Source organism: Astyanax mexicanus, chromosome 25, assembly GCF_023375975.1.
Source record: "Astyanax mexicanus isolate ESR-SI-001 chromosome 25, AstMex3_surface, whole genome shotgun sequence".
Classification (NCBI taxonomy): domain Eukaryota; kingdom Metazoa; phylum Chordata; class Actinopteri; order Characiformes; family Acestrorhamphidae; genus Astyanax; species Astyanax mexicanus.
Window position 1 is genome coordinate 6,314,269 of NC_064432.1, and position 16,290 is coordinate 6,330,558.

The window sequence follows — 16,290 nt, forward strand, 5'->3', positions numbered from 1 at the left end:
CTCCAGGAGATCTGAGTAAAGGTAGGAAATCTCATTCATTCATTTATCTTTCAATCAGACTTTTTTTTTGTGATGGCACAAGAGCTCAACAGAAAAAAGTACCAACCTGAACAGATCACTCCAGCGTTAATCTGATATAGTTCATTATTGTAGCTTATACACTTCCTCAGTTCAGATTCCGAACCTCTACAGTAAAAGCCAACGTTCCACCCACTCTGCTTTTTCTTGGACCTTCTCGTTATAGCTGCAAGAGCGGAGCCACAGTTCAGCTGCCTGCACACCACAGAAACGTCATTCATGGACCAGTAATCTTCGCTTACTTTCCTCCACTCTCCACTGTGAAATATCTCCACTGTTCCAGCACAGCGGCTGCCCCCATCCACCAGCCTCACATCTCTAGGTCCTGGACAGAGAGGACACAAAATGCTCAGTCCAGGGTTTACATTCATTTGACACATCTTCTTTAAAACAGTGGTATGAAAAAGTGGTGAATCTAATTATGAGAAAGGGTTAAGGTGCCAATTGCAAATTTTTCTCCTCTAAAGAGAACAAAACTCTCAAATGACCTGAAAACAAAGATTATTTAACATCATGCTTTAGAGGAAAGATACAAAAAGTTCAATAATCTCAGAGATTTCAGCTGCAGTTTCCACTGTGAGGAACGTAGTAAGGAAATGGAAGAACCACAGGCACAGTTCTAGTTAAGACCCGAAGTCTTAAGACCCGAGAGACCATGAAAAATCTCAGATAAGCAGAGGAGAAGGATGGTGAGAACAGTCATAGTCAACCACAACCACAGACCTCCAGACCAGCTCCAAACACCTACATCATCATCATCTTGCTGCAGATGGCGTCACTGTGCATAGTTCACTATTCACTATTCAGCACACTTTGCACAAGGAGTGGCTGTATTTAATTGAAATGAGAGTAATTAATGCAGAAGAAGCCTTTTTTGAGTCACACTTGAGGTATGCTAAAGCTAAAGCACATTTGAACAAGCCAGCTTCATTTAGGAATAAGGCGCTGATGAAGGTGGACTGGTGAAACTAAAATTAAAAAGTTTTTTGGAGGGCGGTTATTTATGCATGGACGAAAATAAAGAACACAGCATTTCAACACAAACACTTTACTGCCCCCCACAGTAAAATATGGTAGTGGTTCCATCATCATGCTGTGGGGTCTCATGGATTCCAGTCAATATCAGCAGATTCTTGAGAACAATGTTCAAGAATCAGCGAGAAGGTTGAAGTTAAAGTGCCGGGGCTGGATATCTCAACAAGACAACGACCCTAAACACCCTAAACACTGTACATTTTCTTAGAAATCCTACCTTTACAGGTGAGTCCTACAGCACTGCCATGTTTGCAGGTGTGTTCCTCTCTGGATGAGATGCTGCAGGTAACAAGACTCTTCTCTGAGCCTTTACACTGAAACTCTCTGGTTCCAAATGGATGTGTTCCTTCTCCAAAGAGCGCCCCCTGTAGAGTTAGTGGAGTCCCACAGCCCAGCTCTCTACAAACTACCTCTGCATCCTGCCGGTCAAAGTCAGTCTCACACATTGTGCTCCAGGACTGATGGGTCTTTACCTCCAATCTCCCAGAGCAGAATCCATCTCCATCCACAAGCCTCACAGATTCTGAGAGATAATTATTAAAATATTTACAAACAATGCAACAGAAATCTGGTTATTATTTTTTTATTTTGTATGGCTCTAGAAACCTGAGTGAATAATAGTCCAAAACTGACTATTTTTTTCTTGTCTCTTTTTAAAGCAAAAAGGACAATTTACCATTTCTTTGAATTGTCAAGCAATTCCCAAATTTCATTTGATGGATTACCTGAACAAATCACTTCAGCATAGAACCCATTAAGTTCATAACTAAAAGGTTTACATTCCCTCAGTGCAGACTCAGATCCATTGCAGTGAATTTGAACAATCCTTCCACTATCGTATCCACCATTTTTTGTCCATGGAGCTGCAACAGCAGAGCCACAGTCCAGCTGGCGGCACACCACATCAACTTCTACGAAGGACCATCCATCCACTGCCAGTTTCCGCCACTCTCCACTATGAAATATCTCCACTGTTCCAGCACAGCGACTCCTCCCATCCACCAGCCTCACATCTCCAGGTCCTGGACAAAGAGGACACAACTTTTACCACCGTGTTCCCTCTGATTCAACATGTTGTGTACAGTAATCATTCCTACCTGAACAGGTGAGTCCTGCAGCCATGCCATGTGTGCAGGTGTGTTCCCCTCTGGATGAGGTGCTGCAGGTAAGGAGACTCTTCTCTGTGCCTTTACACTGAAACTCTTTGGTTCCAAATGGATGTGTCCCTTCTCGATAGAGCGCCCCCTGTAGAGTTAGTAGAGTACCACAGCCCAACTCCCTACACACTACCTCTCCATCCTGCCAGTCAAAGTCCGTCTCGCATATTGTGGTCCAGGTGGACTGTTGGGTCTTCGCCTCCACTCTCCCAGAGCAGATTCTGAAAGAAGGAGCGCCATCCACAAGCCTCACAGATTCTGAAAATGTGCAGATATTTGCATTTCAATTCAAGTTTTAAGTCTTTGTTTAGAAGTTCAAATCAAGTCTCAAGTTTTTGGTCACAAGTCCCAAGTCAAGCCTTTGGTTACAAGTTTAAATCAAGTCTCAAGTCTTTGGTCCCAAGTCAAGTCTCAAGTCTTCGGTCACAAATCCAAGTTGAACCTCAAGACTTTAGTGACGAGCCCAAGTCAGACCTCAAGTCTTTGGTCATGAGTCCAAATCAAGTTTTAAGTCTTTGGACAGGAGTTTAAATCAAGTCTCAAGTCTTTGGTCACAAGTCCAAATCAAGTTTCAAGTCTTTGGACATGAGTTTAAATCAAGTCTCAAGTCTTTGGGTACGAGTAAAAATCAAGTTTCAAATCTTTGGTTTTTAAGTCCAGATCAAGTTTCAAGTCTTTGGACATGAGTTTATATCAAGTCTCAAGTCTTTGGTCACAAGTTTAAAAAAGATTTTAAGACTTACAACAAGGTTACAAGTTCAAATCAAGACCCAAGTCTCTGGTCAAAAGTCCAATTAAAGTCTTGATATAAATGGAAGAAACTTCCCTAAAAAACACATGAATGTGGCATTGAAATCTCTTTTGAATTTTTGGAGATTTACCTGAACAGATCACTTTGGCTTGGATCGATGTAAATTGATAATAATGAGTCCTGCACTTCCTCAATGCAGAGTCAGATCTATTGCACTCAATCAGAACACTAAGTTTAGTGTCATTTTCATTATTCTCTTTCCATGGAGCTGCAATAACAGAGCCACAGTCCAGCTGTCTGCACACCAGTGCTGCTTCAATCATGGACCACGCTTCACCTCCAACTTTCATCCACTGTCCACCATAAAACATCTCCACACTTCCAGCACAGCGACTGCTCCTATCCACCAGCCTCACATAATCAGGTCCTGGACATACAGAGGAGAACATTAGATACCATTACTTCTGATGATTTTAAATGGTGCCCCATTTGATCTGTTTGTAACTCCTTACCTGTACAGGCGAGTCCTACAGCTTTGCCATGTGTGCAGGTGCGTTCCTCTCTGGATGATGTACTGCAGGTAAGTAGATGTTCCTCTGTGCCTTTACACTGGAACTCTTTGGTTCCAAATGGATGTGTCCCTTCTCCAAAGAGCACCCCCTGTTGAGTTAGTGGAGTCCCACAGCCCAGCTCTCTACAAACTACCTCTGCATCCTGCCAGTCAAAGTCAGTCTCACACACTCTGCTCCAGGACTGATGGGTCTTTACCTCCAATCTCCCAGAGCAGAATCCATCTCCATCCACAAGCCTCACAGATTCTGAGAGAACACACAGAACAGTAAAGAGTAAATAGTATGGACCTAAGTATTGTGGCATCAGATACTGAGGATCATTGGAAAGAACGTTTCTCAAATCAAGTTGCAAGTCTTTGGGCACAAGAACAAGTCAAGTTTCAAGTCTTTGGGCACAAGTCCAAATCAAGTTTCAGGTCTTTGGGCACAAGTCCAAATCAAGTTTCAGGTCTTTGGGCACAAGTCCAAATCAAGTTTCAGGTCTTTTGGCACAAGCCCAAATCAAGTTTCAAGTCTTTGGGCACAAGTCCAAATCAAGTTTCAAGTCTTTGGGCACGAGGCCAAATCCCTCATATTTTTGTTAATAATCTATTAAACCTTTTCATGCGACAACAGTAAATATATGACATGTAAAGTAGTCAGTGTACAGCTTGTATAACAACTTGTAAATTTGCTGTACCTTCAACATAACAGACAGCTTTTAATGTCTAAACCCCTTTTAGCCATTTCCCTCCAAGGTGTCATGTGGTTACAAGGTCCTAGGTGTAAATGTAAATCCAGTGAGCGTGTGCTACGAAGTGAAAAATGTTTACACTTCAGCTCATGCGTGTCAGTGGCTCTGCATTGCTCTGCAGTTTAAACTGCGAAGTTGGGAATGTGTGGGCGGGAACGCGAGGCCCGGCAGCCCAATCACAGGTGTGGTGCGACGCGTAGTTACATTTCCAGGAAGTTGCGCATCGAGCTATAGCCTAGGCTACGGCGTAGGGTACGCGGTCATTGTAACACGGTAAAAACGCAGACTACAGTCCGATATACTTACCTATAAATGTCAAAAGAACTAGCGCTTAGTGCGGTAAGTGGCTAATGCTAATACTGCTCCAGCCTTGGCGCTGGAGAAACTTTACTAAAACTCTTTTATAATGCTGTACTTCAGCAGAGTGGCTTTACTGCTTCTTACATCCTGACTGAATTTTTTTGTGAGGCTTATAGTGTGAAAAATATTGTATGTGTTTCTGTTTGTCTCAGGGTGGTGTTTGTCAGAGTTTGTCTTTCGAAAATATCACAGTCTAAAAAGATTAAACCCTCACCTGAGCAGATGACGACTGTGCTCAAGTTGACATTATGATAGAAGTCGCGTTGACTGCATTGTGAAGCAGCAGCCTCTTTTCCTTCACATTTCATGGAAATCTCCCATTCGTTTTCATCCCAGCTCCCAAAATCTGTTCTCCAAGTGACACTGACTGCATTCCCACAGTCCAGCTCTCTACAAACCACCATTGCATTTCTGTAGTCAAAGTTACCGCTGTACACTCTCCTCCATTCCTCCTTATAAAAGACCTCTGGGGTTCCAGAGCACTGCTCATCACTGTCTACCAGTCTGACCCCGATCGTCTCTAACCAGAGAAGAGGAGACGCAACATAAAAAAATCATTACTGTTAATGTCTTTTTTTTTTATGAATTAAAATCCTTTTGGAGCAAGGTTGAGTCTTACCTGCAGTGGAGCAGATGAACATCAGTATCACTGCAGTTATCACGGCTGCTCGAGGTTGGAACTCCATTTTTTTACAGTCCAGCGTCTCTCTACGTCTGGATGAAACCAGTGTGTTCACTCCACTGCAGGAGAGTGTGTGATTGTGCAAACTTCTACGAGTGTGTGTTTGAGTCCATAACTGTGCTTGAAGATTTTAATCTCATTTCTGTTCCATCTCACATGACATTTTTCTTGTGCAATAGATCCTTGCACATCACTGGTGACATATACTCGCGCATATACTGCACAAGAACACACACACACACACACAAATGCACACAGCTCTTTACTTGGAATTTCCACCGGAGAAGTAGATCTTAAAACGTCCAAACATTAATATTTCTAATTTTAAGTGGTTAATCTTCGCCTTACCATGCCATAGGTGTTGTGAAATAACAACATTTTGGGAGATCTTCTCCTCCTCAGCTCTATATACAGCAGTGCTTGAAAGTTTGTGAACCCTTTAGATTTCTGCGTAAATATGACCTGAAATATCATCAGAAGTCCTAAAAGTAGATAAAGTTGCTTTCCTCCCCTCATAATTCTTGCTTGGCTTCTCCTGTCTCGTGTTGCGCTGCTATTCCGTAAGAGACCCTCTTCACCCTGCTCTTAAAACCAAATGAAATGGATTTGTTTGAATCATCTCTCAATGCAATTGACACCATCTTCTCGACGAGAAGCCTGGGTTTGGGGGAACCTGCTTGTCCTGAAGGAACGTTTGCAGCTGGCTACACAAGGGACGCGTGGGAGATGTGGCGGACCGTGTGCCTGGCAACTTTAACAGGACATCAAAGACGTCTACCTTTTTTTTTTTTGCTAATTGGATTGGGCAGTGCCCTGGTGTATTGTGAAATTGCAGGTGTGGGGACAGCTGTCAAGGGCCCCCAAAAGCTGCCCGACATGATTGATGCAATGGGCAGAGCTGTCGGCACTCAGACTGTGACTTTTAACCGCAACATGGAAAACATCTCGGAGAAGCAAACGGCTTTGCAAAGGAGAGTGGGGAAAATTGAGACCGTGATGAAAAATATTGAGTGTCCGTGCTAAACTGTTTAGTGGTCACTCGCCCAAACAATTAGAGTTTAATCTGCTTTTGGCCATGGCAAACTTTCAGCCCCCCCCTCACCTCCCGTACCCTTTCCCACGCCTTCATTGCTTGGGCTTTGTGTGTATTGTATCTGTGTTTTTATGTTGTTTGATGTTCCTACACCTTTCCACTTTTCCTCCCCTTTTTATCTCTTCTAATTGAAGAAATGATGGCTGCCCGTGCACACGCTGCAGCTTACCCTGTCTTCCTTTCCTGTCCTATTTTCCCCTTTGTATGTAATTGTATGTATGGATGGGTTGATGGTTAATTTCTCTGGTACTTGTGACCATGTGACAATAAAGGCAATTCTGATTCTGATTTATGTGCACCACAATTATTGGCACTCCTGGCCTTAGTACTTTGTAGAACCTCCTTCTGCCAACAACAGAGCACTAAATCTTCTCCTATAACTCTTCACAAAAAAAAAAAAATGAAAAAGAGATCCTCCACCATTGCTCATCCCCACGGAAGAACACGGAAGTTCAGGTAATTCAGTTTTTGGAAAGGAGTTTCTACTAAAGGTTCTAGGGAAAAGTTTTTTGGTATTTCCTTCTGGTCTGCATTGGAGTGCCATTATTGTATTTACACCTGCCCAAACTAATCGCACAATTGGTGAAAACAAGGTCAGTTTGGTAGACGGAGAAAATACAACACAAGAGGAAACATTTTACTTTACTTACTGTATTTACTAAAGTGTGAATCTGTCTACAGCTATATGATCACGAGTCACCATCATGGTTGGTTCACTGTTGCGCAAAACTTTATACAGTCTATGTGTGTTGCGAGAGAGAAAGAGAGAGAGAGAGAGCAAAAAACTAGATAAAATCTTGGCACTTTCTGCTAAAATGCAAACTCAAGCATTTCAATATGCTTACACACAGTGAAATACATCCACGCGTTTATCCACACTTTCCTGCAGTGGATTAAACACACTCACCCATCTCAGCCAGACGCTCAGAGACGCTGGACTGTAGAAGATGGAGTTCCAGGTACTGATGATCCTCTGCTCCACTGCAGGCAGTACAACTTCTTATTTACCTTGCTCAAATAGGATTTTATAGTGGTATAAAGAAGTTTGGGCACCCCTGATCATTTTTATGATTTTCCTTTATAAATCATTAGTTGTTCAGATCAGCAATTTCAGCTAAGTATATCATATAGCAGATTATCACAATAATATTTGAGAAGTGAAATGAAGTTTATAGGATTTACAGAAAGTGTGCATTAACTAGACCTCAAGCAGTTTGGACTGTGTGTCTCTCCACTCTTCCTCCAGACTCTGCTCCCTTGATTTACAAATAAAATGTAGAATTTACTGATGATAAGTGATGGTTTGGAGAGTCATGTCTGTCATCTGCTGGTGTTGATCCACTGTGTTTTATTATCAAGTCTAAAGTCCGTGTAGTTTTGTTTTCCCACAAAATCTTACAGCACTTCATGCTTCCCTCTGCTACTGACAACTTTTATGGAGATGCTGGATTTCTTTTTCCAGCAGGACTTGACTCATTTCCCCAACTGCCGAAAGTACTGATTGCTCTTATATAATCTTCTAATTTTCAGCAATATTTTTATATACTGTTATTTTAAAATGATTAAATGTAGCTGTTATTTTCTTTGTCATGTCAATCCCTGTTTCTGTAAATGCTTGGCTACATTAAAAATGTACTCCCGAGTCAGAATAAAGATCGATCGATCAATCAACCGACCGACCTACCTACCTGCCGACCTACGTACCTGCCAACCTACGTACCTGCCGACTTACGTACCTGCCGACTTATCTACTTGCCGACTTATCTACTTGCCGACCTACGTACCTGCCAATTTACATACCTGTAGACCTAACTACTTGCCGACCTACATACCTGCTGACTTATCTACTTGCCGACTTATCTACTTGCCGACCTACGTACCTGCCAACTTACGTACCTGCTGACCTACGTACCTGCTTACTTATCTACCTGCTGAACTACGTACCTGCTAACCTACCTACCTGCCTACCTACCTATCCATTGCATCCCAAAAACTCTGTTTTGTTCTGAAGATTTTTTCAATAAAATGGTAAAACACATTTTTTGACTGGGACTCATTTTCTTTATGGGGGATTACACAACATACACATAAATTGATCACAAGCCAACAAAAATCTTTCATGAGTTCTCAAAGCAAGAACAATACAAAGAACAAACACTAATAAACAAAACAAGAACAGTTCTGGTGAATGTGGGTTTTGGCGCATCTTTGGAGTGGAGTGGAAGATGGCGCTAAACCTGCAGGACTGTGGACTGGATCAGGTAATATGAAAATGTGGAGTGAAATGGACCGGAAGAGAGAGCAACAGAGACTGGAACCGAAATGACAAAAAGAAAACCAACAAAAAAGAAAAGAGATGCACATAAAATGGACCATTCATGAAACCCTGTTTTTTCCATGAAAAATGACTTAAATCACAAGAAAATGCCTGAGCATGGTGAATTGTGTGTGATTTCGTTCAGATATGCACCAAAATCACCAAATTAGGCAAGGCTATAGTATTAGGTTTTGGTGTAATTTAGGACCATTCATAAATCCCTGGTTTTTTTTAATGAAAAAATGACTCAAATCAGTAGGAAAATGCCTGAGCATGGTGAATTGTGTGCAATTCATTCAGATATGCAACAAAATACACTTTTAATTTTTCACCAAAATCACCAAATTCGGTAAGGCAAGGTAAGTTATTGGGTTTTGGTGTAATTTTGGATTATTCATAAAACCCTGTTTTTTCCATTAAAATAGCCCCCAATCAATAGGAAAATGCCTGAGCATGGTGAAGTGTGCGCGATTTATTTTAGATATGCAATAAAATACACTTTTCATTTTTCACCAAAATCGGCAAATTAGGTAAGGCTATAGTATTAGGTTTTGGTGTAATTTTGGACCTTTCATAAAACCCTGTTTTTTCCATGAAAAATGCAGAAAAACAGCAGGAAAATGCCTGAGCATGGTGAATTGTGTGCGATTTATTTCAGATATGCAATAAAATACACTTTTCATTTTTCACCAAAATCGCCAAATTTGGTAAGGCTATAGTATTAGGTTTTGGTGTAATTTTGGACCATTCATGAAACCCTGTTTTTTCCATGAAAAATGCCTGAGCATGGTAAATAGTGTGTGATTTCGTTCAGATATGCACCAAAATCACCAAATTAGGCAAGGCTATAGTATTAGGTTTTGGTGTAATTTTGGACCATTCATAAAACCCTGTTTTTTCCATGAAAAATGCCTGAGCATGGTAAATAGTGTGCAATTCATTCATATATGCAATAAAATACAATTTTCATTTTTCACCAAAATCACCAAAGTAGGTAAGGTATTAGGTTTTAGTATTAGGTTTTGGTGTAATTTTGGAACATTCATGAAACCTTGTTTTTTCTATGTAAAAAATGACTCAAATCAGTTTAAAAAAGCGTGAGCATGGTAAATCGTGCGAATATTCATTCAGATATGCAATAAAATACACTTTTCATTTTCCACCAAAATCACCAAATTAGGTAAGGCTATAGTATTACTGTTTGGTGTAATTTTGAACCATTCATGAAACCCTGTTTTTTCCATGATAAATGAGTCAAATCAGTAGGATAATTCCTGAGCATGGTGAGTTGTGTGCATATTCATTCAGATATTCAATAAAATGCACTTTTCATTTTTCACCAAAATCACCAAATTCGGTAAGGCTATAGTATTAGGTTTTGGTGTAATTTTGGACCATTCATGAAACCCATTTTTTTCCATGAAAAATGCCGAAAAACAGCAGGAAAATGCCTGAGCATGGTGAATTGTGTGCGATTTATTTCAGATATGCAATAAAATACACTTTTCATTTTTCACCAAAATCGGCAAATTTGGTAAGGCTATAGTATTAGGTTTTGGTGTAATTTTGGACCATTCATGAAACCTTGTTTTTTCCATGAAAAATGCCGAAAAACAGCAGGAAAATGCCTGAGCATGGTGAATTGTGTGTGATTTCGTTCAGATATGCACCAAAATCACCAAATTAGGCAAGGCTATAGTATTAGGTTTTGGTGTAATTTTGGACCATTCATAAAACCCTGTTTTTTCCATGAAAAATGCTTGAGCATGGTAAATAGTGTGCAATTCATTCATATATGCAATAAAATACAATTTTCATTTTTCACCAAAATCACCAAAGTAGGTAAGGTATTAGGTTTTAGTATTAGGTTTTGGTGTAATTTTGGAACATTCATGAAACCTTGTTTTTTCCATGTAAAAAATGACTCAAATCAGTTTAAAAAAGCGTGAGCATGGTAAATCGTGCGAATATTCATTCAGATATGCAATAAAATACACTTTTCATTTTTCACCAAAATCACCAAATTCGGTAAGGCTATAGTAGGTTTTGGTGTAATTTTGGACCATTCATAAATCGCTGTTTTTTTTTATGAAAAAATGACTCAAATCAGTAGGAAAATGCCTGAGCATGGTGAATTGTGTGCGATTTATTTCAGATATGCAATAAAATACACTTTTCATTTTTCACCAAAATCACCAAATTAGGTAAGGCTATAGTATTAGGTTTTGGTGTAATTTTAGACCATTCATAAATCGCTGTTTTTTTTTTATGAAAAAATGAGTCAAATCAGTAGGAAAATGCCTGAGCATGGTGAATTGTGTGCGATTTCGTTCAGATATGCAATAAAATACACTTTTCATTTTTCACCAAAATCACCAAATTCGGTAAGGCAAGGTAAGGTATTGGGTTTTGGTGTAATTTTGGATTATTCATAAAACCCTGTTTTATCCATTAAAATAGCCCCCAATCAATAGGAAAATGCCTGAGCATGGTGAAGTGTGCGCGATTTATTTTAGATATGCAATAAAATACACTTTTCATTTTTCACCAAAATCGGCAAATTAGGTAAGGCTATAGTATTACTGTTTGGTGTAATTTTGAACCATTCATGAAACCCTGTTTTTTCCATGATAAATGAGTCAAATCAGTAGGATAATTCCTGAGCATGGTGAGTTGTGTGCATATTCATTCAGATATTCAATAAAATGCACTTTTCATTTTTCACCAAAATCACCAAATTCGGTAAGGCTATAGTAGGTTTTGGTGTAATTTTGGACCATTCATAAATCGCTGTTTTTTTTTATGAAAAAATGACTCAAATCAGTAGGAAAATGCCTGAGCATGGTGAATTGTGTGCGATTTATTTCAGATATGCAATAAAATACACTTTTCATTTTTCACCAAAATCACCAAATTCGGTAAGGCTATAGTATTAGGTTTTGGTGTAATTTTGGACCATTCATGAAACCTTGTTTTTTCCATGAAAAATGACTCAAATCAGTAGGAAAATGCCTGAGCATGGTGAATTGTGTGCGATTTATTTCAGATATGCAATAAAATACACTTTTAATTTTTCACCAAAATTGCCAAATTAGGTAAGGCTATAGTATTAGGTTTTGGTGTAATTTTGGACCATTCATGAAACCTTGTTTTTTCCATGAAAAATGACTCAAATCAGTAGGAAAATGCCTGAGCATGGTGAAGTGTGCGCGATTTATTTTAGATATGCAATAAAATACACTTTTCATTTTCCACCAAAATCGGCAAATTTGGTAAGGCTATAGTATTAGGTTTTGGTGTAATTTTGGACCATTCATGAAACCTTGTTTTTTCCATGAAAAATGACTCAAATCAGTAGGAAAATGCCTGAGCATGCTGAATTGTGTGTGATTTCGTTCAGATATGCACCAAAATCACCAAATTAGGCAAGGCTATAGTATTAGGTTTTGGTGTAATTTTGGACCATTCATAAAACCCTGTTTTTTCCATGAAAAATGCTTGAGCATGGTAAATAGTGTGCAATTCATTCATATATGCAATAAAATACAATTTTCATTTTTCACCAAAATCACCAAAGTAGGTAAGGTATTAGGTTTTAGTATTAGGTTTTGGTGTAATTTTGGAACATTCATGAAACCTTGTTTTTTCCATGTAAAAAATGACTCAAATCAGTTTAAAAAAGCGTGAGCATGGTAAATCGTGCGAATATTCATTCAGATATGCAATAAAATACACTTTTCATTTTTCACCAAAATCACCAAATTCGGTAAGGCAAGGTAAGGTATTGGGTTTTGGTGTAATTTTGGATTATTCATAAAACCCTGTTTTTTCCATTAAAATAGCCCCCAATCAATAGGAAAATGACTGAGCATGGTGAAGTGTGCGCGATTTATTTTAGATATGCAATAAAATACACTTTTCATTTTTCACCAAAATCGGCAAATTAGGTAAGGCTATAGTATTAGGTTTTGGTGTAATTTTGGACCTTTCATAAAACCCTGTTTTTTCCATGAAAAATGCCGAAAAACAGCAGGAAAATGCCTGAGCATGGTGAATTGTGTGCGATTTATTTCAGATATGCAATAAAATACACTTTTCATTTTTCACCAAAATCGGCAAATTTGGTAAGGCTATAGTATTAGGTTTTGGTGTAATTTTGGACCATTCATGAAACCTTGTTTTTTCCATGAAAAATGACTCAAATCAGTAGGAAAATGCCTGAGCATGGTGAAGTGTGCGCGATTTATTTTAGATATGCAATAAAATACACTTTTCATTTTCCACCAAAATCGGCAAATTTGGTAAGGCTATAGTATTAGGTTTTGGTGTAATTTTGGACCATTCATGAAACCTTGTTTTTTCCATGAAAAATGACTCAAATCAGTAGGAAAATGCCTGAGCATGCTGAATTGTGTGTGATTTCGTTCAGATATGCACCAAAATCACCAAATTAGGCAAGGCTATAGTATTAGGTTTTGGTGTAATTTTGGACCATTCATAAAACCCTGTTTTTTCCATGAAAAATGCTTGAGCATGGTAAATAGTGTGCAATTCATTCATATATGCAATAAAATACAATTTTCATTTTTCACCAAAATCACCAAAGTAGGTAAGGTATTAGGTTTTAGTATTAGGTTTTGGTGTAATTTTGGAACATTCATGAAACCTTGTTTTTTCCATGTAAAAAATGACTCAAATCAGTTTAAAAAAGCCTGAGCATGGTAAATCGTGCGAATATTCATTCAGATATGCAATAAAATACACTTTTCATTTTTCACCAAAATCACCAAATTCGGTAAGGCTATAGTAGGTTTTGGTGTAATTTTGGACCATTCATAAATCGCTGTTTTTTTTTATGAAAAAATGACTCAAATCAGTAGGAAAATGCCTGAGCATGGTGAATTGTGTGCGATTTATTTCAGATATGCAATAAAATACACTTTTCATTTTTCACCAAAATCACCAAATTAGGTAAGGCTATAGTATTAGGTTTTGGTGTAATTTTAGACCATTCATAAATCGCTGTTTTTTTTTATGAAAAAATGAGTCAAATCAGTAGGAAAATGCCTGAGCATGGTGAATTGTGTGCGATTTCGTTCAGATATGCAATAAAATACACTTTTCATTTTTCACCAAAATCACCAAATTCGGTAAGGCAAGGTAAGGTATTGGGTTTTGGTGTAATTTTGGATTATTCATAAAACCCTGTTTTATCCATTAAAATAGCCCCCAATCAATAGGAAAATGCCTGAGCATGGTGAAGTGTGCGCGATTTATTTTAGATATGCAATAAAATACACTTTTCATTTTTCACCAAAATCGGCAAATTAGGTAAGGCTATAGTATTAGGTTTTGGTGTAATTTTGGACCATTCATGAAACCCAGTTTTTTCCATGAAAAATGCCGAAAAACAGCAGGAAAATGCCTGAGCATGGTGAATTGTGTGCGATTTATTTCAGATATGCAATAAAATACACTTTTCATTTTTCACCAAAATCGGCAAATTTGGTAAGGCTATAGTATTAGGTTTTGGTGTAATTTTGGACCATTCATGAAACCTTGTTTTTTCCATGAAAAATGACTCAAATCAGTAGGAAAATGCCTGAGCATGCTGAATTGTGTGTGATTTCGTTCAGATATGCACCAAAATCACCAAATTAGGCAAGGCTATAGTATTAGGTTTTGGTGTAATTTTGGACCATTCATAAAACCCTGTTTTTTCCATGAAAAATGCCTGAGCATGGTAAATAGTGTGCAATTCATTCATATATGCAATAAAATACAATTTTCATTTTTCACCAAAATCACCAAAGTAGGTAAGGTATTAGGTTTTAGTATTAGGTTTTGGTGTAATTTTGGAACATTCATGAAACCTTGTTTTTTCCATGTAAAAAATGACTCAAATCAGTTTAAAAAAGCGTGAGCATGGTAAATCGTGCGAATATTCATTCAGATATGCAATAAAATACACTTTTCATTTTCCACCAAAATCACCAAATTAGGTAAGGCTATAGTATTACTGTTTGGTGTAATTTTGAACCATTCATGAAACCCTGTTTTTTCCATGATAAATGAGTCAAATCAGTAGGATAATTCCTGAGCATGGTGAGTTGTGTGCATATTCATTCAGATATTCAATAAAATGCACTTTTCATTTTTCACCAAAATCACCAAATTCGGTAAGGCTATAGTATTAGGTTTTGGTGTAATTTTGGACCATTCATGAAACCTTGTTTTTTCCATTAAAAATGACTCAAATCAGTAGGAAAATGCCTGAGCATGGTGAATTGTGTGCGATTTCGTTCAGATATGCAATAAAATACACTTTTAATTTTTCACCAAAATCACCAAATTAGGTAAGGCTATAGTATTAGGTTTTGGTGTAATTTTGGATTATTCATAAAACCCTGTTTTTTCCATTAAAATAGCCCCCAATCAATAGGAAAATGCCTGAGCATGGTGAATTGTGTGCGATTTCGTTCAGATATGCAATAAAAAACACTTTTCATTTTTCACCAAAATCGCCAAATTCGGTAAGGCTATAGTACTAGGTTTTTGTGAAGTTTTGGATCACTCATGAAACCCTGTTTTTTCCATGAAAAATGATTAAAATCAATAGGAAAATGCCTGAGCATGGTGAAGTGTGCGCGATTTATTTTAGATATGCAATAAAATACACTTTTCATTTTTCACCAAAATCGGCAAATTAGGTAAGGCTATAGTATTAGGTTTTGGTGTAATTTTGGACCATTCATGAAACCCTGTTTTTTCCATGAAAAATGATTCAAATCAATAGGAAAATGCCTGAGCATGATGAACTGTGTGCAATTTACTTGAGATATGCTATAAAATACACTTTTCATTTTTCACCAAAATCACCAAATTAGGTAAGGCTATATAGTATTAGGTTTTGGTGAAGTTTTGGATCATTCATGAAACCCTGATTTTTCCATGATAAATGAGTCAAATCAATAGGAAATGCCTGAGCATGGTGAATTGTGTGCGCTTTATTTCAGATATGCAATAAAATACACTTTTCATTTTTCACCAAAATCGCCAAATTCGGTAAGGCTATAGTATTAGGTTTTGGTGTAATTTTGGACCATTCATGAAACCCTGTTTTATCCATTAAAAATGACTCAAATCAATAGGAAATGCCTGAGCATGGTGAATTGTGTGCGCTTTATTTCAGATATGCAATAAAATACACTTTTCATTTTTCACCAAAATCGCCAAATTCGGTAAGGCTATAGTATTAGGTTTTGGTGTAATTTTGGACCATTCATAAAGCCCTGTTTTATCCATTAAAAATGACTCAAATCAGTAGGAAAATGCCTGAGCATGGTGAATTGTGTGTGATTTCTTTCAGATATGCAATAAAATACACTTTTCATTTTTCACCAAAATCGCCAAATTCGGAAAGGCCATAGTACTAGGTTTTGGTGTAATTTTGGACCATTCATGAAACCCTGTTTTTTCCATGAAAAATGACTCGAATGTCTCAGTCTCTGT